The following is a 24,680-nucleotide window of genomic DNA, read 5'->3' as shown; positions in this document are numbered from 1 at the left end:
ATCCTCTCCCCCACTGCTGGGACAAGACTGAGATCTTGATGCCTCAGATTTTTGTTAGGTGAGGAAATGGATTAAAGGCGGCTAAATGAATTGAGGTACAGATCAGCCATGATGCTTATTAGACAGCAGATCAGGCTCAAAGAGCTGAATGGCCTACTCCTGCTGCTATGTTCCCAAAGTGAGTAGTGTATGCTTTTCCAGCAAGTCTTAAGCTGTCCTTTTGTTAGTGTGTCCTACATAGAGGCAACTTCAAAAAAAAAACTTTACTCTGCTTTTCAATGGAGAGCATTACATGGAATCTCTTGATCCAAAATTATGTAATACAACTGACATAAAATAACCTTGCTACTTAAATTCACCTGATTTAAAATGCTGACAAACAGGTTATCTTGTGAAAATTAGCAGGGCTTCTTCGATGTGCTGTGTAAAGCTCAGTTATGTAGAGAGACCAGAGAAGCTGGAATTGTTCTCCATAGAGCAGAGATGGTTAAGGTGAAATTTAATGGAGGAACTGAAAATTCTGAGGGGTTTTGATAGAAAGAAAGAAAGACTTGCATTTATATTGCGCCTTTCATGGCCACTGGACGTTTCAAAGTGATTTACAGCCAATGAAGAACTTTTAGAGTGTTGCCACAGTTGTAATGTTGGAAACGGGGCAGCCCATGTGCACACAAGCAAGCTCCCACAAACAGCAATGTGAAAATGACCAGATAATCTGTTTTTTTGTGATGTTGATTAAGGGATAAATATTGGTCAGGTCACTGGGGATAACTCCCTTGCTCTTCTTTGAAATAGGGCCATAGAATCTTTTACGTCCACTTGAGAGAGCAGATGGGGCTTTAGTTTAACATCGCAACTGAAAGACAGCACCTTCAACAGTGCAGCACTCCCTGGGCACTGTACTAGAATGTTAGCTTCGATTTTTGTGCTGAAGTGGGACTTGAAACCACAATCTTCTGGCTCTGAGGCGAGAGTGCCGCCCACTGAGCTATGGCAAACACCATAGAGTAGATAGAGAAAAACTGTTTCCACTAACAGGAGGGTTTAATAAGGATTGTGCTGCAATCTCTCTGACCAGAGTAATTTAAGATAATTGGAAAAAATGTCAGGGGGCGAGATGAAGAGACTTGTTGTTACTCAGCGAGTTGTCGTGATGTGGAATACACTGCCTGAAAGATGGGGGAAGCAGATTCAATAGTAATTTTTAAAAGGGGAATTGAAATATATACTTGAGAAGGAAAAGAAAATGCAAGGCTATGGAGAAAGAGCGAGGGAGTGGGACTAATTGGATAGCCCTTTCAGAGAGCCGGCACAGGCACGATGGGCTGAATGGCCTCCTTCTGTGCTTTATGATTCTATAATGAAAGTGTAAATTAATTTTATAAAGAACATGATTATGAATTTGCTACACATAGTCCATCAAGGAAATCTTCCCCACAATGAAACAAACGTCAAAATTTTATAATTCACAACCAGTGACCGGAACAAAGAATACAACTGGAAAATGCTACTTTATTTTGACACATCATGTTCCTTGTCCATTTAGTCAGTTGTCTGATCTCACACCGATACTGCATTTGGATATTTCTGTCCTAATTTGCTTAGTTTGTTGTTTGTCTCGGTATTGTTTAAGAATTTGGCTGCATTAAAAAGGTCATCTATAAGGCATATTTAACATTAAAATATACTGAACAACAAATTTGCCAATTTTCTGTTGGTACTCAAAGCTAGAATAAGCTGTAAGGATCTTTAGCTATCTTAATTAGTCTTTTGTTAACATTCATTTAATAAAGATTGTGCTACAATGTTTGGAAACTTGCAAAATAACAAAATAACACTCCGCTGCAGAAATACAAAATCATGATGAATGCTGGATCTGAAATAAAAAATGGAACATAAACCATGATCAGTACATGAAAGCATAAAGGACTATACAATTATATTTCAATATCACCTTCCATGTCCTCAAGATGGCCCAAAGTGCTTCACAGCCAATTAATTACTTGCTAAATCTTGTTTAGGCAAACTCAGCAGACGCAAATTCCCAAAGAGTAGGAAGATAGATTATGAATGTAAACTAGCATGAAATATAAAAACAGAGAGTAAGAGTTTCTGCAGGTACATTAAAAGGAAATTGGTGGCTAAAGTAAATGTTGATCACCTAGAGGATGAGACTGGGGAATTAATAATGGGGAACAGGGAAATGGCAGAGAATTTGAACAAATATTTTGTATCGGTCTTCACAGTAGAAGACACTAAAAACATCCCAATAGTGGATAATCAAGGGGCTATAGGGAGGTAGGAACTTAATACAATCACTATCTCTAAAGAAGTAGTATACTCGGTAAATGGGCCCAAATTTCCCCAGGAGTTGCTCTGTTTTTTTTGGAGCAGCTAGATTTTTTTGGAGTAACTTAAAAATCGCAATTCTTCCCATTTAATTTGCTCCAGTGTAAGTGAGTTAGTTAGGTATTTTTTAGTTTTGTTTTCAAAAGGGGATGTTAGCAGCCACTTACGCATGTTTTGGCCAGTTAAGCCAGCTAAAAGTTACTCCAAACTAACTTAGGCCAGCGTATGAGGCCACTTGTGTCTGCTCAGAAAAACCTTGCGGTGAATTAAGAAATCAGCGCATGTAGCCAGAGATAGGGGGTGGGGGGAGGGAAGTGAGAGGATTCTGCAAAGCACTAAACACCTTCACAACATTATCACAAAATCTTCATCACAACATCTTCACAACATCATCAATAATAAATGACAAATAAATCAATTACTAAAAAATAAAAAGTCCTACCTTGTCGACCGCAGTGCACCGGCAAGCCCTTCAGCCAGGGCTAGCGGCGGGAGGCTCGTTACTGCTGCAGCTCATCGAGGCTCTCTGACTCTCTGTCAAACCAATTAAAGGCTGCCCGGATGCGGGTTGAGTTTGCAGTTCTCGCCCCGATCCATGTCCAGAAGCTGTCGGTGACCAAGGAGGGGTAGAGTGGCCAGAGAGGAAAAATAAACGCTGTGCCCTTTCATTCTGTTGCTGGTTTTCCAGGGGGGAAGTGATGAAGTTGCTTGTCTCGGTGGCTATCCACCGCTTCAGCCGCATTCACACCAGTAACCAACTTCACGTCTCTGTGAACTGACTTGTTGCAGATGTCCCACGTGGGAATTAGGCCAAGACACATCAGAGCTGCGATGAACCTGACTGCCATTGGCAAAGCCATCCAAGTGATGAAAGTTGTCGTCAGCTCAGATCTGACACGCAAAAAGTCAGTCCTTTGCAGGCTCTGCTTGAGCAGAGGGATATGTCGGATATTCCTGCGTAGCTCAAAACATGCAACACCACAGCCACGGCAGTGCGGATACAAGCAGTCTGCTTTTGGTGCAATTGAACCTGTTTCACATCCCTCTTTTAATCCTCATCTTAAGGAACGCAGCGGGCCACCAATGAGGGAACCCATTCGGCCAGGGCTAGGGACCACACCTCCTGCAGAGCGTCGCAGAGATTCGGGCTGCGAGGAGCTACTGCACATGCGCGCACACTCTAGCGCGCATGTGCAGAGGTCCCGGTACTATTTTCAGCGCCAAGACCTGGCACTGCCTCCCACTGGATGTGTTGCGCCACGCCGAGGCCGAAGACATCCTGAGGAGCAGGGAGAATTGGAAGGTACCTTTTCAGTACCTTTTAGTCTAGAAAGCTGGCGCACCTCATGGAGGTGCACCGTTTCTACAGGGGTTGGGCGAAAACTTGGGCCCAATGGGACTAAAGGTGGACAAGTCCACTGGACCTGATGGCTTGCATTCTAGGGTCTTAAAAGAAGTGACTACAGAGATAGTAGATGCATTGGTTGTAATCTACCAAAATTCCCTGGATTCTGCGGAGGTCGCAGCAGATTGGAAAACTGCAAATGTAACACCCCTATTTAAAAAAGGAGGCAGACGGAAAGCAGGAAACTATAGATCAGTTGGCTTAACATCTGTTGTTGAGAAAATGCTGGAGTCCATTATTAAGGAAGCAGTAGCAGGACATTTGGCAAAGCAAAATTCAATCAAGCAGAGTCAGCATGATTTTATGAAAGGGAAATCATGTTTGACAAATTTGTTGGAGTTCTTTGAGGATGCAATGAATAGGGTGGATAAGGGAGAACCAGTGGATGGAGTGTATTTGGATTTCCAGAAGGCATTCGATAAGGTGCCACATAAAAGGTTACTGCACAAGATAAAAGTTCACGGGGTTGAGGGTAATATATTAGCATGGTTAGAAGATTGGCTAACTAACAGAAAACAGAGAGTCAGGATAAATGGATCATTTTCCAGTTGGCAAACAGTGACTAGTGGGGTGCCACAGGAATTGATGCTGGGTCCTCAACGATTTACAATCTATATTAATGACTTGGATGAAGGGACCGAGTGTAATGTAGCCAAGTTTGCTGATGATACAAAGATGGGTGGGAAAGCAAATTGTGCGGAGGAGACAAAAAAATCTGCAGGTATAGACAGGCTAAGTGAGTGGGCAAAAATTTGACAGATGGAGTATAATGTGGGAAAATGTGAGGTTATCCACTTTGCTAGAAAAGTAGATAAGCAAATTATAATTTAAATGAAGAAAAATTGCAAGACCTGGGGGTCCTTGTGCATGAAAGACAAAACTTTGTATGTCGGTACAGCAAGTAATCAGGAAGGCAAATGGAATGTTGGCCTTTATTGTAAGGGGGATAGAGTAAAAAAGCAGAAAAGTCCTGTTCCAACTGTACAGGATATTGGTGAGGCCACACTTGGAGTACTGCATACAGTTTTTTCTCTGTATTTAAGGAAGGATATACTTGCATTGGAGGCTGTTCAGAGAAGGTTCACTAGGATGATTCCAGAGAAGAGGGGGTTGACTTATGAAGATAGGTTGAGTAGGTTGGGCCTGTTATATTCAGAATAACTCCACAAGACTATGTATACTGTAAGCTTAAACTGTTGTGACCTCAGTCTCTTTAATGTAATTCCAGAGTGAGGAGGCAACATGGTAGACTGCCTTTTATACCTGTTTGCCCAGGGTGTGCAGGTGACCCTTGGGTCTCCCACAGGTGTGCCCCCTGGTGGCAAGTCTTACACACTAATAAAGTTTACATACATAATATCAATTCCCCCAAAGTCTTAGATACAAGTTATTTACAAGTTGAGGTGCTCCAGGGTTCTACGTTCCCGGGTCGATCGCCTGAGTTGAAGTCCTGCCATGGGTGAGTCGGTCGGATCATTGCTGCACTGCGGTGTGGCTGGTCTGATCGGACTGTCGGGCATGGTGAGTTCATCCTCGTGGTTGACAGCGAGGTCGATTGCTGGTTGGGTATGTGTTGGTGGATCAATGATGGTAATGTCCTCTTCAAACTGTTCTTGGTTGTCAGTGAATCGCAGTTTGGTCTGATCCAAATGATTTCTGCATGTGTGTCCATTCAAAAGTTTGACAACAAACACTCTATTCTCCTCCATGGCTAAAACAGTGCCAGCAACCCATTTGGGACCATGACCGTAATTAAGAACAAACACTGGATCATTAACCTCAATGTCACGCGATACAACTGCGCGATCGTGGTACACGTTATGTCAGTGATGCCGGATTTCTACATGATCATTGAGATCTGGGTGGACTAAGGAGAGCCTGGTTTTGAGTGCTCTCTTCATTAACAATTCTGCAGGGGGAACACCAGTAAGCAAGTGGGGCCGCATCCAGTAGCAGAACCCGAGATAACTGGGTCTACAGGGAACCATCCGTCACGTGTTTCAAGCTCTGCTTGATAGTTTGGACTGCCCGTTCCGCTTGACCATTGGATGCGGGCTTAACGGGACAGACCTGACATGTTTGATGACATTGCCCATCATGAACTTGTTGAATTCCGAGCTGGTGAGACATGGTCCATTGTCACTAACAAGGACGTCGGGCAATCCATGGGTGGCGAACATGGCCCGGAGGCTTTCAATGGTGGCAGTGGACGTACATGATGACATTATTATACATTCAATCCATTTAGATTAAGCGTCCACTGCTATTAGAACATCTTTCCTAGAAAGGGGCCAGCGAAATCTATGTGGACCCTGGACCACGGTTTGGAGGACCATGACCACAGTGGGGCCTCCCTTGGTTCATTGCTCAACTGTGAGCAAGTGGTACATTGGTGTACGCATGACTCCAATTCCGAGTCAATGCCGGGCCACCAAACATGCGACCTGGCGATAGCCTTCATCATGACTATGCCTGGGTGAGTACTGTGTAGGTCGCGTATAAACATTTCCCTCTTATTTTGGCATAACCATGTGATTTCCCCAGAGGAGACCATCCGAATGGATGGACATGTCATCTTTGCGTCGGTAAAATGGCTTAATTTTGTCTTGTATTTCCCCAGGAACAGCCAACCAGCGACCATTAAGGATGCAGCTTTTTACTAGTGATAGCACAGGATCCTGGCTGGTCCAGGTCCTGATCTGGCGAGCCGTCACGGGTGACCACTCGCTTTCAAAACCATCCATTTCAAGTAGCAAGTCTGTGGGTTGTGCCATTTCCACCCCGGTGGTGGGCAATGGTAGCCAACTGAGGGCATCAGCACAATTCTCAGTGCCTGGTCTGTGGCGGATTAGATAGTCATACGCAGATAATGTTAGTGCCCATCTTTGGATGCGGGATGAAGCATTGGTGTTAATGCCTTTGCTTTCTGAGAACAGCGAAATGAGCGGTTTGTGGTCGGTTTCGAGCTCGAACCGGAGTCCAAATAGGTATTGGTGTATTTTCTTAACCGCGTATATGCATACTAATGCTTCTTTCTCAACCATACTGTAGGCTCTTTCAGCCTTATATAAAATTCTGGACGCATATGCAACCGGTTGCCTGACACATTGGTTTGCTGTAACACACAACCGACCCCGTACGAAGGTGCATCACAATCTAGTACTAAACGTTTACAATACAATACAAGTAACTTGTTAGAACATAGCAGATTTCTGGCCTTATTAAAGGCTGTCTCTTGAGATTTACCACAAACCCAGTCGTCACCCTGGTGTAGCAATAAATGCAATGGTTCCAGCAAAGTGCTCAAAACCAGTAGAAAGTTACCAAAATAGTTGAGGAGTCCCAGGAACAAATGCAGCTCCGTCACATTCTGTGGTCTGGGTGCATTCTTGATGGCCTCCGTTTTGAAGTCCGTGGGTCTGATGCCGTCCGCCGCAATCTTTCTCCCCAGAAATTCGACCTCTGGCGCCAGGAAAACACACTTGGAGCGTTTGAGCCTGAGCACCACTCTGCCCAGTCACTTTAAGAAACTCTTCCAGGTTGTGCAGGTGTTCGCTGGTGTTTCGACCAGTGATCATGATGTCATCTTGGAACACCACGGTGTGCAGAACCAATTTCAGCAGACTCTCCATGTTCCTCTGGAAGATGGCCGCAGCCAAGCGAATCTAAAAGGTCATCTGTGGTATATGAACAGTCCTCTGTGCGCGTTGATGCAAGTCAATTTTTTCGAAGGTTCAGCCAGCTTCTGTGTCATGTAAGCAGAGGTTAGATCCAGCTTGGTGAATGACTTCCCCCCTGCTAGCGTTGCAAGCAGGCCATCTGCTTTGGGTAGTGGGTACTGGTCCTGTAATGAGACTTGGTTGATCATTACCTTGTAGTCCCCGCAGATTCTGACCGTCCCATCGCTTTTCAACACTGGAACAATTGGACTGGCCTACTCGTTGAACTCGACTGGCGATATGATTCCCTCTCATTGAAGTCTGTCCAGCTCGATCTCGACTTTCTCTCGCATCATATATGGAACCGCTCAGGCATTGTGATGAAGGGGCCGTGTATCAGGGACTAGATGGATCTGCACTTTGGCACATGTGAAGTTGCCGATGCCTAGCTCAAATAACAATGGGAATTTCTTTAGCACTTGGACGCACGAGGCATCATCCACCAAAGACAGTGCTTTGATGCCCCCCCAGTTCCATCGGATCTTTCCTAGCCAGCTTCTACCGAACAGCGTTGGGCCATCACCTGGTACAATCCATATTGATAAATCATGCACGGTTCCATCGTACGATACCTTCAGTGCTGCACTGCCAATGACTGTTATGAGCTCTTTGGTGTAAGTGCACAGCTTTGTGTGAATCGGGCTTAGTTTTGGCCTTTGTGCCTTGTTGCCCCACAGTTTCTCAAAAGCCTTCTGGCTCATAACTGACTGACTCGCCCCCGTGTCCAATTTCATGGAAACTGGAATGCCGTTTAATTTGACTTTTAACATTATCAGAGGGCTTTTGGTGGTGAAGGTGTGTACCCCATACACTTCCTCTTCAGCCTCGGGTTGAGTTGCCTCTCTTATTCATTCAGCGGATCGGTCATCTTCTGCCGACTCTGCCACGTGGTGAGTCGCACACGTTTGCACATTCTCTGGAGGTACGCCATTGTTCCACAGCCCTTGCACACGTAGTGTTTGAATCGACATTGATGGACTCAATGATTACCCCCGCAACGCCAACATGCTGTTAATGGATTTGCATTCATGCCCCACAGCGGACTCTGAGTCATCCTAGGTCTGGCCTCTGCAAGTGTGTAGGCCATACCATATACAGTTCTGCCTGCTAAAGGCATTATTTTATGCACAGTACTTGCCAGTGAGCTTCGATGCTGCAAAGATGTGTTATCGTTCATTGAATGAAAGCCTGGGCTATCATGATGGCCTTGCTCAGATCTAGGGATTCGGCAGAGAGCAGTTTGCGAAGAATGAACTCGTGGCCGATTCCAAGCATGAAAAAGTCCCGCAACATTTCCCCCAAAAATCCAGCAAATTCGCACAGTCCCGCAAGGCGTCTAAGGTCGGTGACATAGCTCGCCACGTCCTGGCCCTCGGAGCGATGGTGCGTATAAAAGCGATTCCTGGCCATTAAGATGCTCTCCTTCAGCTTGAGGTGTTCCAGAACCAGCGTGCACAATTCTGCATATGTCTTTTCCATTGGTTTCGTCTGTGCTAGCAGATTTTTGATGAGGCCATATATCGTGGACGCACAAACGGTGAGGAGAATCACCCTGCACTTGATTGCGTTATTGTCCTTATCCAGCTCATTGGCCATGAAGTATTGGTCAAGACGCTCAACGAAGGTTTCCCAATCATCACCCTCAACAAATCTCTCAAGAATACCAACGGCAGGCATAACCACATGAAAGTTCGTGATCTGTTATTCGCCGCCAATTGTTATGTTCAGAATAACTCCACAAGACTGTATGCCGTAAGCTCAAACTGTTGTGACCTTGATCTCTTTAATGTAACTCCAGAGTGAGGAAGCAGCTTGGTAGACTGACTTTTGTACCTGCTTGCCTGGGGTGTACAGGTGACCCTTGGGTCTCCAACAGGTGCGCCCCCTGGTGGCAAGTCTTACACACTAGTAAAGTTTACATACAATACAGGGCCTATACTCATTGGAGTTCAGAAGAATGAGAGGTGATTTTATCGAAACAAATAAGATAATGAGAGGGCTCGACAAGGTGGATGCAGAGAGGATATTTCCACTCATGTGGGAAACTAAAACGAGGGCACATAGTCTCAGAATAAGGGGTGGCCTGTTTAAAACTGAGATGAGGAGGAATTTCTTCTCTCAGAGTGTTGTAAATCTATGGAATTCTCTGCCCCAGAGTGCTGTGGAGGCTGGGTCATTGAATATATTTAAGGCTGAAATAGACAGATTTTTGAGCAATAAGGAAATAAAGGGTTATGGGGAGCGTGCAGGAAAGTGGAGCTGAGTCCATGATCAGAGCAGCCATGATCTTATTGATTGGCGGAGCAGGCTCGAGGGGCCAAATGGCCTACTCCTGCTCCTATTTCTTATGTTCTTACAACAAGATCCCACAAACAGCATTGAGTTGACCGACCGTTACATCTGTTTGGGTGCTGTTCATTGAGGGCTGAATGTTGGCCAGGCGAGCTCCCTGTTATTTTTCCTCATGCTGTGCATAGTTGGACAGGGCTTCAATGTAATATTCCATCGGAAGGACGGGACCTCCAACAATGCCACTTTCCTGCAGCGAACTGTCAGCCTAGCTTATGCATTCAAGCTGTGAAGCGGGATTTGAATCCTTAGCGCGCTGACCCAGAGGTAAGAGTACTACCACTGAGCCAAGCTAACAAAGATAAAACATTGCTTTGAGGAATCCTTTATCAGAACTGAAATTAAAGGAGCGTGTCCAGCCTGACATTTCCACTTCTGCTCAAATGTTAGAATCATAGAATGATACAGCACAGAAGGAGACTATTCGGCCCATCGTGCGTGTGCTGGCTCTTTGGTCGACCAATCCAATTAGTCCCCCTCCCCTACACTTTCCCCCACAGCCCTGCAAATATTTCCCTGTCAGGTGTTAACCTATGTTTCTCTTCCAAAGGCTGTGCAACTTGCTTTGCATTTTTACCGTGCCTTTTCTCGTGATTTGAAACCTTGTGTTGTTAATTAAACTGTTGAGTATATTTCAGTTCCAGGGTCAAATTTTCTGCATTACATGAATCAAGATTAAGGCCAAGTACAAGATTAAAAGATCCACAGACTGCAGACCAAATGTGGCCCCACAAAACCCCGTTAATAAAAAAATCCAAGCCCTGCGTTTATATAGTGCCACATCTGGTCTCTCTGAAACTTCCCCAAATGCTTGAAACTTAATCAACTACTTTGATTACGTAAGCCCCATTTAGACCAAACAAACTGGAAAGGAAAGGAAGATACACAGAGACAAGGGAAGGAAAAAGGGAAAAGAAAGCTAAGTGAGAAAATATATGATTAAAAAAAACAAAATTTCTACTACAGTAAATAAGCAGCAGCCAAGAGAAGTTACAGCACAAAAACAGGCCATTTGGCCCAAATGGTCCATGATGGTGTTCATGCTCCACACGAGCCTCCTCCCGCCCCTCTTCATCTAACCCCATCACCATATCCTTCTAGTCCTTCTCCCTAATATGTTTATCTAGCTTCCCCTTAAACGCAGCTATGCTAATCTCCTCAACCACTCCATGTGGTAGTGAGTTCCACATTCTAACTACTCTCTGGGTAAACAAATTTCTCCTGAATTCCTTATTGGAGTATGAGTGACTATCTTATATTTATGGCCGCTAGTTTTGATCTCCCCCCCCCCCCCCCCCCAACAAGTGAAAACATCTTCTCTATGTCTATCCTATCATACCCAGTCATAATCTCAAAGACCTTTATCAGGTTAGCCCTCAGCCTTCTCTTTTCTAGAGGCAGGTGTACTTTGAGCAGAACGATTTTACGCTTGCTGAAAAATCTACTTGGAGACAACGTTTGTTTAATCTAGCACTGTAACAATGATAACGCGAGCCACGTCTCGCTATCTCACGCGTTTCTCTCCTCCAACTTCTCCAGCGATTGCTTTCACGTATCCTCGCAAGGTTCACAGCAGCCTAGCCTCAGGCCTCTCCCAGCAGCATTCTATAACTAGCAGCTACAAGGTGTGCGGGAACCAGCAATCTTTCCTCTTCCCGACAGAGAAGCATTTGGAATCTGCTCAGTCGATTCTGAGATCAGGCAAACCCGTCATGTGGAACATCACAGTGCTCCCCTGCTTTTAAAGGAATGCATCGCTAATCATAGCCGGCCTAGTCTTTACTGGATGACATGTGTAAGTCTAAATAGAACATGTCTCGTATTTGCCTGTTGGCATCCTGACATTTGGGTCCCTGAAGCGGAACAAATTGCACACCAATGGTTTGTGGATTCTCTTATGTGCGGCAGTTCGTGGGCAATATTGCGGCTCCGACGTGATGTCACCTTGCGGTTGCCAACTCTGGTTGGACCTATTCCTGGAGGTCTCATCGCTTGGCCTCCGACCACCAGCAACCCCGCCCCCACACTCCCGCCTTTGGTGGCCCGACATGTCCATCTTCATGGCGCACCGCCTTCCCACGGCCAATTGCAAAGCGAACAGACTCTTCATTACCCGATTGAGTGATTCTTGACTGTCGGTCAAACACCATTTTTTTTGCCCTTGTCCCTTGTTCAAAGAAAACTTCCCCTGGGTTGCTCGCAGCAGTGTCCTAGAAATAAGTCTCTCATTCCTGGAAACTCCTGGGCAATCCTGGAGGGTTGGCAATTCTAAGTCACCTGCATGAAAATAAGCGTTAAATAAAATACGCATGTGAATCTGAACCATGTAAAACAGGAGATTGAGGGGCAACTCCAAGTGGGAAGACAGTAAAATGCGAGCCAAGTATGGAAAAGCCAGAAATTGTGACTATGTGAGTCATATATCACCAAATACAAGCCATATTTTATGAGGATGTTCAATGATTATAGCCAGCGATATGTCACATCTCACTGCACCGAACCTATTAGAGACTAGTCACAACAGACAGAGACAGGGCATTAGTTTAATTGACTCATCTGAAAGACAGGAATTCTCAGAAGCATCGGCTCCTCACAGTCCCTTGGGGAGTCAGTATTTGATGCATGAACTTTGACAACCTTCTGATCTGAATGAAATAGTGTAATTTTGGCACACATCATAAAACAATTTATAGGAGCCTCATTTCACAGACCCAGGTCTGGCAAAATCACAGATGCATTTAAGTAGTCACATATATCTTTAATACACATACACACATGCACACATGCATACACGCACACACATAGACACAAAAACACACACACATGTACAGACACACACACATATACAGATGCGTACACACACACTCATACACACATGCACACAAACGAACAAACACATACACACTCAAACACATACAGATACGTACACACATACACACACACACACGAATACGCACATACACACACACAGATATACAGCTACATACACACATACGCACACACACACATACACGCACACACGCACAAATGTGCACACACACAAACACACATGCACACACACACACATTCACACACGCACACACACACACACGCACACATTGACATGTACACATAATCACACACACACATACGCACACACACGCACGAGTGTTGGCAAGTCTAACAGGACCGAATAAAGGCTTACTTTTACAAATATAAATTGAAAACATATATTTATAGGAGATTCCCTATTCGCAATAGACAGAAATATTAAATAATTATTAGGAGCTTGATGAATATTATAACAACAACTTGTATTTATATAGCGCCTTTAACTGAGTAAAAAATCCCAAAGCACTTCAAGGGAGCATTATCAGACAAAACTTGACATCGAGCCATGTAAGGAGATATCAGGACAGGTGACACCAAAAGCTTGGGTCAAAGAAATGACAAGTGGTTGAGGAGTCCGTGACTAGGTGATGCTTTATCATGATGAAAACCAGAGAGTAGCGACGTAGAAAATTGGGAACATTGGGATCGATTCGAACTTTTTGGCCAGTTGACTGGCGGCGCTTGCCGACAGGCCACCTATTCCGACAGTGACTAGGTTGCAGCCATTTTGAGGCCCAGGCCTTAATTAAGTAGAACTGGCGAGCTGACCGTCCCAAATGTCAGATTTAGGTTGGCTCAATACCGGGCGCCCATGAGGCCGCTCAGCAGGTGGCAACGTACATCCTGGTTTGCGGCGTGAGGAGGGTGGGGTCGGGATCGCGGAAGGGTGGTGGAGAGCCTGGGGTATCAGCGGTCGAACTCTGCTTCTTCTGGGGCTGCCGCAAAAGTTCATTTAAACACACGCTTTTCAGGGCCTTTGGGACCTCAATCTTATGCTTTCCAGTGAAGCTGGGCTGGAGCATGCACAGGACCCTGAACTGGGTATTAAAAGGGGGAACCACCTGAAACAGGCAGCTGCTTCGGCTGCCCAATGGTAGGCCCCTGTCTAAGTGGCAGGTGGCTGATCGTCAGGTTTAATGGGGCACTGAGACTACTGACTCCATTTTGAGACCGTGACAACCCCGAAAACAGCGAGTTCAGCTACAACCATTGAATGGATAGGTGCAGACCTGATAGCCAGATTGTGTTCAAGTTCTGTCAGGCAGTGTGGGGGCAATTTTGACTTTGCACGACAGTGCAAAATGGGTGATAGCGAGTCGGCAGCCAACATCTACCTCTGTATCTTTACTCAGGAATTGGAGTTTTGCTGTTTGTGCTCGTCCACAGAAATAGCTGGTATAATCTCCCGTGCACTGTTTCTTCATTCATTTTTAGCAGGGTGGTTGTTGTTCTTTGTTAGCTTAACTAGTTAAATGCTCCTCGAGACCAAACGGTTTTACAGAGGATCAACTTACTTACTTGGTAATGTATTGTAACAGTGTATCTCATGTCTCTTAAACCACCTTCACCACCCCGCTGCCCTAATCATGTTTAAGCACACAGACGTGGTTCCCGCCACATTGTCTGATGGTGTAAAGTCAGTGGAACGGGGGCGTTTTACTTGATTTTAACTGGAGGGTGTCCTGGAGAAACTTGTCCTGATTCAATCAAAAGCCCCTGCGTCTTTTGCATGGGGTCCAACCATTACATTTAAGTGTCCATCATGCAGAGCATGAGTACATGGGCAGTAAGAACACGTGTGAGAACTGACGGCCTCCTGGATAATGAGAGCAGGGGAGCTGGATCAAAATGAGTGGAGTTAAAACGGGAGGAGAAAGATGAAGAAACCGAATTTCCAAGCTGTCGTGGCTTCTCAATGGCAGGTTGCAAAAATAACGAGAGGTATCACCGGTTGCTCGAGCATGAGACATGCGTCATGAAGTTCCGAGGGCCTACCTGAGGGCCACTGCTGCCGGTACTTTAGCAGTGAAACGAGAAAATGAGGGGGCTCGACAAGGCGGATACAGAGAGGTTATTTCCACTCATAGGGGAAACTAAAACTAGAGGACATCGTCTTTGAATAAGGGGCTGCCCATTTAAAACTGAGATGAGGAGGAATTTCTTCTCTCAGAGTGTTGTAAATCTGTGGAATTCTCTGCCAAAGAGAGCTGTGGAGGCTGGGTCATTGAATATATTTCAGGCAGAGATAGAAAGATTTTTGAGCGATAAGGGAATAAAGAGTTATAGGGAGCAGGCGGGGAAGTGGAGCTGAGTCCATGGTCAGATCAGTCATGATCTTATTGAATGATGGGGCAGGCTCGAGGGGCCAAATGGCCTACTCTTGTTCCTATTTCTTACGTTCTTATGAAGCACTTCTTTTAATATAAAGGGCAGTAGAAATTTGCAACTCTCGCCCCCAAAAGGTTGTTGATGCTGGGAGACATTTGGAGCTTTCAAGACTGAGATTATTCGATTTTTATTGGATAAGGGTACCAAGTGGTATGGAGCTAAGGTTGGCAAATGGAATTGAGGTGAAATGGAGGAGCAGGCTTGAGGGGCTGAGTGGCCTCCTCCTGTTTCTTTGCTCCTATTTTCCAATCATCTGAGTTCATGCATGGAGTATTTTCTAACATAATTGCATCTCTTCTGCTGACCTTGAACGTTAACTGACACTGGCGGCAATCTCTGTCTTCTTATTGCTGATGCCAATGATAAATGAAATATTCTGAACCCATCCAATACGCATTGCCAAATTATACTTAGCATTGCCATCACTTAACTTGTGAAATAACCTCAAGCAGATTGAAATATAATTTCATTAAATATTACAGTGAAAGTCAATTTGTTGGGTTTTCAGTCCAAGAGCAAAAATTAACATTGGCAAGTGGGTATTATACATCTTTCGATGAAACTGGATATTTCTGAAGCTCATTCATGCAAAGTTGTACACAAGAGAAAAGAGAGCCAAGAATTCTTGTAACTGACACGTGATCGTTTCAGGGTGTCATTATTTGGGGTTTTGTCATTGTCAATATCCTCCCATGAGTCTCACAGCCCCCTCGCGGCCTGTGTCCCCCACTACGTGGTACGTGCCATGTAAAAACCGGTGAGCGGCCTGCGTAGGGGCCTTGCAGATGTTTGGACTTGGCTCCCGTGTGCTCCCGGCAAAGAGATTCAAAGTGTTCGGCACCTTCTCGGATGCTTCTCCTCCACTTTGAGCGGTCTTGTGCCAGGGATTCCCAACAGTCAGTGGGGATGTTATATTTTTTCAAGAAACCTTTGAGGGTGTCCTTGAATTATTGTCTCTGCCCTCCTGGGGCTCACCTGCAGTGTCATAGATCAGAGTAGAGTGTTTGTTTCGGGAGCATAGCATCGGGCGCGAGGACAACGCAGCCCTCCTACCAGAGCTCATTGAACGTGGTCAATGCCTCGATGCTGGGGATATTGGCCTGAGAGAGAACGCTGACATTGGTGCGCCTATCCTGCCAATGAATTTGCAGGATTTTGCCGAGGCAGCATTGGTGGTACTTCTCCGGTGCTTTGAGGTGCCTACTGTACATAGTCCATGTCTCTGAAGCATATAGGAGGACGGGTATCACTACTGCTCTGTAGACCATGAGCTTGGTGCTGGGTTTGAGATCCTGGTCTTCAAATACTCTTTTCCTCAGGCGGCCGAAGGCTAAACTGGCACACTGAAGGCGGTGTTGGACTTCGTCATCGATGTCTGTCCTTGCTGAAAGTAGGCTCCCAAGCTAGGGGAAGGTCTCATCATGGATCTTGATAATCGGGGAGCAGTACTGTGTGGCGGGGACAGGTTGGTAAAGAACCTTTGTCTTACTGATGTTTAATGTAAGTCCCAGACTCTGGAATGCTTCAGTGAAGGTGCCAACAATGGTTTGGAGTTTGGACTCCGAGTGTGCACAAACGCAAGCGTCATCTGCATATTGTAATCCAGTGACAGAGGTTGGAACGATCTTGGATCTGGACTGGAGGTGTCGGGGGTTGAACAATTTCCCGCTTGTCGGGTAGATTAACTCCACTGCAGTGGGGAGCTTGTTAAAGGTGAGATGAAGCACTGCATTGAGGAAGATTAACAAGAGCGTTGGTAAGATGACACGGCCTTGCTTGACCCCGGTCTGCACTTGTATTGGGTCTGTGGTGGATCCGTTGGTAAGAATCACGGCTTGCAAGTCATTGTGAAACAGGCGGAGGATGGTGAAAGATTTTGAGGACAGCCGAATTTGAGAAGGACACTTCATAATCCCTCACGGTTGGCAGAGTCGAAGGTCTTTGTGAGATCAAAGAAAATCATATACAGAGGCTGATGCTGCTCCCTACATTTTTCCTGGATTTGTGGCGTGGTGAAGATCATGTCCGTTGTGCCCCTTAGTGAGTGGAATCCGCATTGCGACTCTGGGAGGATCTCATCAGCCACTGGGAGGAGACGAGTGAGGAGGATTTGTGCGATTACCGCAGTCGGACATGTCACCTTTCTTGAAGATGGTCACGATTACGGCATCTCTGAGATCCCCTGGCAAGCTCTCCTCCTTCCAGATAAGAGAGATAAGGTCGTGAATTCACACCAAGAGTACTTCTCTGCCATGCTTTAGTACTTCGGTGGGGATTTCATCTGTTCCTGAAGCCTTGTTATTTTTTAGTAGTTGGGATGCCTTTACAACCTCATGCCGGGCTGGGATTGCGCCGAGGTGGGGACGGTAGCATGCTGCGGGATGGAAACAAGGACACTCACTACATAGACAGAGTCTTGGTTGAGGAGATCCTCGAAGTGCTCCTTCCAGCGGGCACTGACTGCCTCTCTGTCCTTGATGAGCATCTCTCCGCTCTTGGCTCTCAGTGGAATAGGACCTTGGGTGCTTGGGCCATAGGTGGTCTTGCTGTGCTACAAAATCCACACACATCATGACTGTCGGATCGTTGCTGGATCTCCTGCACTTTTTCCACCTGCCATCCACCCAGTAGGTAATTGCTGGAGGATTATATGCTTTTGTCCTGCTGAGCAATACTGAAATGTTCTGACCCTGGAATTTTGGCCAGGATCAGCATTGGCTGATTGGGCAGCAAGGTGTCTTACAAAGCCTGATGACAAGACTCAGAAATTCTTGGCCAAAAAATGTTAAAACTGTAAATCAAAATCAATTGTATTTTTATAAGAGATATCACATGCACCAGCAGTCCTGTAGAGAATCAGAAAGTCATGGGCCCAAACTTAAGTTTGAGCACTTAGTGTCTGCTGTGGCTCAGTGGTAACATTCTCAGTTCAGAATCAGAGGGCTGTGGGTTTAAAACCCACTCTAGAGACTTGAACACAAAATCTGGGTTTGCAGTACTGAGGGAGTGCTGCATTGTTGGAGGTGCTGTCTTTTGGATGAGACATTAAACCTAGGCATGGTCTGGTCTTCCGGATGGATGTGAAAGATCCCATGGCACTTTTCGAAGAAGAGCGGGGGAGTTCTCCCGCGTGTTTTGACCACTATTTATCCTTCAACCAATATCCCTGAAACAGATTACATAGGATATATGGCACAGAAACAGGCCAGTGTTTATGCTCCACTTGGACCTCCTCCTGTCTTTTCTCATCCAAATTTATCAGCATAACCCTCTATTCCCTTCTCCCTCATATGTTTATCCAGCCTTCCCTTAAATGCTTCTACACTATTCGCTTCAATCACTCCCTGTGTTAGTGAGTTCTACACCACTCGTTGGGTAAAGAAGTTTCTTCTGAATTCCCTATTGGATTTCTTGGTGACTATCTTACATTGATGGCCTCTAGTTATGCTCCTCCCCACAAGGGGAAACATCCTATCTGTATCCACTCTATTAAAACCTTTCAGAATTTTAAAAACCTCTATTAAGTCACCCCTCAGCTTTATTTTTTTGAGAAAAGAGAAAAGCCAGTTCATCCTTTCCTGATATATATACCCTCGCATTTCTGGTATCATCCTTGTAAATCTTATCTGCACCCTCTCCAGTGCCTCTATATCATTTTTATAATACGGCAACCAGAATTGTATGCAGTACTCGAAGTGTGGTCTAACCAAGGTTCGATATGGATTTTCAATTCTACACCTCTAGAAATAAACTCTAGTGTTTGGTTTGCTCTTTTTATGGTCTTGCTAACCTTTTTCGCAACTTTTAGTGATTGTGTATTTGTACTCCAAGCTCCCTGCATTCCTCTACCTCAGCGAGACTTGCACCATCCAAGTAATAAGTGACCTCCCTATTCTTCCTACAAAAATGTAATACCACACATTTTTCTGGTTTGAACTTCATTTGCCAATGATATGCCCATTCTGCAAGTTTATTAATGTCTCCCTGTAATTTGTTGCAATCCTCCTTAGTATTGACTATCCGCCCGCCCCAATTTGTTGTCATCTGCAAATTTAGAAATTGTGTTTTTGATTTCAAAGCCTAAATCGTTAATATAAATTGTGAACAGCACAGATCCTTGTGGAACACCAACACTCTCCTTAAGCCACTGTGAATAACTACCTTTTACCCCTACTCTCTGCTTTCTGTCTTGAAGCCAGCTAGCTATCCATCCTGCTACTTGTGTCCCTGATTCCGCAGTTACTCTGACCTTGTTCATCAGTCTATTAAGGGGTACCTTTTGAAAATCTAGATAAATTACACCTGTTGCATTATCATTACATCTTTTCATTCGTCCAATTGCTGTTTGTAGGACATTGCCCTGCGCTAATTCGCTGCCACGGTTCCGACACTTCAAAAGTACTTTGTTAGAAACATAGAAACATAGAAAATAGGTGCAGGAGTAGGCCATTCGGCCCTTCCTGCCTGCACCGCCATTCAATAAGATCAAACCTGATCATTCCTTCAGTACCCCTTTCCTGCTTTCTCTCCATACCCCTTGATTCCCGTTAACCATAAGGGCCATATCTAACTCCCTCTTGAATATATCCAATGAACTAGCATCAACAACTCTCTGCGGCAGGGAATTCCACAGGTTAACAACTCTCTGAGTGAAGCAGTTTGTCCTCATTTCAGTCCTAAATGGCTTACAACTTATCCTAAGATTATGTCCCCTGGTTCTGGACTTCCCCAACATCGGGAACATTCTTCCCGCATCTATCCTGTCCAGTCCCATCAGAATCTTATATGTTTCTATGAGATCCCCTCTCATCCTTCTAAACTCCAGTGAATAAAGTCCCAGTTGATCCAATCTCTCCTCATATGACAGCCCAGCCATCCCTGGAATCAGTCTGGTGAACATTCGCTGCACTCCCTCAATAGCAAGAACGTCCTTGCTCAGACTAGGAGACCAAATCTGAACACAATATTACAGGTGAGGCCTCACCAAGGCCCTGTACAGCTGCATTAAGACCTCCCTGCTTCTATATTCAAGCCCCCTAGCTATGAAGGCCAACATACCATTTGCCTTCTTTACCGCCTGCTGCACCTGCGTGCCCATCTTCAGTGACACTCAGGTCTCGTTGCATCTCCCCTTTTCCTAGTCTGCCACCATTCAGATAATACTCTGCCTTTGTGTTTTTGCCCCCAAAATGGATAACCTCACATTTATCCACATTATACTGCATCTGCCATGCATTTGCCCACTCACCTAACCTGTCCAAGTCACCCTGCAGCCTCTTAGCGTCCTCCACTAGTCACTGCCTGCCATTCTGAAAAGGACCCGTTTATCCTGACTCTCTGCTTCCTGTCTACCAACCAGTTTCCTATCCACATCAATATATTGCCTCCAATACCATGTGCTTTGATTTTGCACACCAATCTCTTGTGCGGACCTTGTCAAAAGCCTTTTGAAAGTCCAAATACACCACATCTACTGGTTCTCCCTTGTCCACTCTGCTAGTCACATCCTTAAAAAATTCCACAAGATTCGTCAAGCATGATTTCCCTTTCATAAATCCATGCTGACTTGGTCCGATCCTGTCACTGCTTTCCAAATGCGCTGCTATTTCATCCTTAAAGATTGATTCCAACATTTTCCCCACTACTAACCGGTCTATAATTACCTGTTTTCTTTCTCCCTCCTTTTTTCAAAAGTGGTGTTACATTAGCTACCCTCCAGTCCATAGGAACTGATCCAGAGTCGATAGACTGTTGGAAAATGATCACCAATACATCCACTATTTCTAGGGCCACCTCCTTAATTACTCTGGGATGCAGACTATCAGGCCCCGATGATTTATCGGACTTCAATCCCATCAATTTCCCGAACACAATTTCTTGCTTTATAAGGATATCCTTCAGTTCCTCCTTCTCACTAGACCCACTGTCCCCTAGTACATTCGAAAAGACAGAACCGAAGTATTTGTTCAATTGGAATACCATTTCTTTGTTCCCCATTATAAATTCACCTGAATCTGACTGCAAGGGACGTACGTTTGTCTTCACTAATCTTTTTCTCTTCACATAGTTATAGAAGCTTTTGCAGTCAGTTTTTATGTTCCCTGCAAGCTTCCTCTCGTACTCTATTTTCTCCCTCTTAATGAAACCCTTAGTCCTCCTCTGTTGAATTCTACATTTCTCCCAGTCCTCAGGTTTGCTGGTATTTCTAGCCAATTTATTTGCCTCTTCCTTAGCTTTAACACAATCCTTAATTTCCCTTGTTAGCCACGGTTGAGCCACCTTCCCAGTTTTATTTTTACTCCAGACAGGGATGAACAATTGCTGAAGTTCATCCATGTGATCTTTAAATGTTTGCCACTGCTTATCCATTGTCAACCCTTTGAGTATCCTTTGCCAGTCTATTCTAGCCAATTCATGCCTCATACCATCGAAGTTACCTTTCCTTAAGTTCGGGACCCTAGTTTCCGAATTAACTTCGTCACTCTCCATCTTTTTAAGGAATTCTACCATATTATGGTCACTTTTCCCCAAGGGGCCTTGCACAACAAGATTGCTAATTAGTCCCTTCTCATTACACATCACCCAGTCTAGGATGGCCAGCTCTCTGGTTTGTTCCTCGACATATTGGTCTAGAAAACCATCCCTAATACAGTCCAGGAAATCCTCCTCCACCGCATTGCTACTAGCTTGGTTAGCCCAATCAATATGTAAATTAAAGTCGCCCATGATAACTGCTGTACCTTTATTGCACACATCCCTTATTTTTTGTTTGATGCTGTCCCCAACCTCACTACTACTATTTGGTGGTCTATACACAACTCCCATTTGTGTTTTCTGCCCCTTTGGAATTCCGCAGCTCCACCCATACTGATTGCACATCATCCAGGCTAATGTCCTTCCTTACAATTGCATTGATTTCTTCTTTAACCAGCAACACCACCCTGCCTCCTTTTCCTTTCTGTCTATCCTTCCTAAATGTTGAATACCCCTGGATGTTGAGTTCCCAGCCTTGGTCACCCTGGAGCCATGTCTCCGTGATGCCAATCACATCGTATCCGTTAACTGCTATCTGCGTAGTTAATTAATCCACCTTATTCCGAATACTCCTCGCATTGAGGCACAGAGCCTTCAGGCTTGTTTTTTTAACACACTTTGCCCCTTTAGAATTTTGTTGTCATGTGGCCCTTTTTGTTTTTTGCCTTGGGTTTCTCTGCCCTCCACTTTTACTATTCACCTTTCAATATTTTACTTCTGACTCCATTTTATTTCCCTCTGTCTCCCTGCATAGGTTCCCATCCCCCTGCCATATTAGTTTAATTCCTCCCCAACAGCATTAGCAAACACTCCCCCTAGGACATTGGTTCCGGTCCTGCCCAAGTGCAGACCGTCCGGTTTGTACTGGTCCCACCTCCCCCAGAACCGGTTCCAATGTCCCAGTAATTTGAATCCCTCCCTTCTGCACCACTCCTCAAGCCACGTATACATCTGAGCTATTCTGTGATTCCTACTCTGACTAGCACATGGCACTGGTAGCTATCATGAGATTACTACTTTTGAATCCTACGTTTTAATTTAACTCCTAGCTCCCTAAATTCGTCTCGTAGGACCTCATCCCGTTTTTTACTTATGTCATTGGTATCTATATGCACCACGACAACTGGCTGTTCACTCTCTCTTTTCAGAATGTCCTGCATCCGCTCCGAGACATCCTTGACCCTTGCACTAGGGAGGCAACATACCATCCTGGAGTCTCGGTTGCAGCCGCAGAAATGCCTATCTATTCCCCTTACAATCGAATCCCCTATCACTATCGCTCTCCCACTCTTTTTCCTGCCCTCCTGTGCAGCAGAGCCAGCCATGGTGCCATGAACTTGGCTGTTGCTGCCCTCCCCTGATGAGTCATCCCCTTCAACAGTAGCCAAAGCGGTGTATCTGCTTTGCAGGGAGATGACCACAGGGGACCCCTGCACTACCTTCCTTGCTCTACTCTCCCTGTTGGTCACCCATTCTCTATCTGGCTGTGTACCCTTTACCTGTGGTGTGATCAACTCGCTAAACGTGCTATTCACGTCATTCGCAGCATCGTGGATGCTCCAGAGTTCATCCACCCGCAGCTCCAGTGCCGCAATGCGGTCCATCAGGATCTGCGGGCGGATGCACTTCCCACACACGTAGTCATCAGGGACACCGGAAACCTCCCTGACTTCCCACAGGAGGAGCATAACACGTGTCCGAGCTCTCCTGCCATGACTTAACCCTTAGATACATTTAAATTGGCAACAACAATGTTAAAAGGTTACTTACTGGTATAAAAAGAAAAAGAAAAACTACTTACCAATCACCAGCCAATCACTTGCCCCCTTGGCTGTGACATCACCTTTCGTTTTCTTTCTACTTCTTTGTTGCCTTCTCTCCCTGTAGCTTCACAAGCATGCCTTTATAGGCCTCGGACGCTTCCCGGACTCATGTCTCAGCGACCACTGTTGGCTGTAAAGTGCTTTGGGAAGGACGTCCTTCGGTAATAGAAGGGATTATATAAATGCAAGTCTTTCTTTCTGAGGTTTCTGCAGTTTGCAGTAGATTTGTCACTGGATTACTTAACGAGGTTTGAAGATGTTTTGTGTTGGGAGAATTTCCTTCTCTGGGAATTTCCCTATCTGAATGCACTTCTGTGAAGCGCCACGGGACATTTTTTTCTCTGTTAATGGCGTGCTATAAATGGAAGTTGATGCATTTTAAAAATGAATTTTTTTTTAAAGTCTGTAAAAACGTAAGAAATAGGAGCAGGAGTAGTTCAATCGGCCTCTTGAGGCTGCTCTATCATTCAGAAAGATCATGGCTGATCTTGTACCTCAATTCCACCTTCCCTCACTGTCTCTTGATTCCCTTATGAGAAGGCTTCAGGTTAAGAACGTAAGAACATAAGAAATAGGAGCAGGAGTAGGCCATTTGGCCCCTCAAGCCTGTTCCGCCATTCAATAAGAACATGACTGATCTGATCCTGGCCTCAACTCCACTTCCCTGCCTGCTCCCCATAACCCTTGACTCCATTATCATTAAGCAGACTCCTCTACACGATACCAGCCTCTTAAAGGCCATAAGCTCTGGAGGGAAGTTGTGGCATATGCAAACCTATTATCAATATATCAGGCCATAGCTCACAGAAAATACAATAGTTACACTTTTGCCAAAACAGGCAGTTTTAATATGGGATTTGAGGGATATATATGGCTAATTTCAGACAAAGGCTTCACCAAAATTCTGCTTTATTATTTTCTTCTATAAAATGTGAGAGGTCATTGATCAAAAGTGATTTCCCGTCCAGTTTTCTTCCCCTTTACAACAACTGCCATTTATATAGCACCTTTAACATCCCAAGGTGCTTCTTAGGCGGGTTATTAAATAAAGTTTGACACCGAGCCACATAAGGAAATATTCGGACATATGGTTCAAAAGGTAGATTTAAAGAAGTGTCTTAAAGTAGTAGAGATAGGTAGAGAGGCGGAGAGGTTTAGGGAGGTTATTCCAGAGCTTAGGACCTTGGCAGCTGAAGGCATGGCCACCAGTGGTGGAGCAAAGAAAAATGGGGATGTGCAAGA

This window comes from Pristiophorus japonicus, chromosome 7 (genome assembly GCF_044704955.1).
Source record: "Pristiophorus japonicus isolate sPriJap1 chromosome 7, sPriJap1.hap1, whole genome shotgun sequence".
Lineage (NCBI taxonomy): Eukaryota > Metazoa > Chordata > Chondrichthyes > Pristiophoridae > Pristiophorus > Pristiophorus japonicus.
This window is presented reverse-complemented; position numbering follows the sequence as displayed.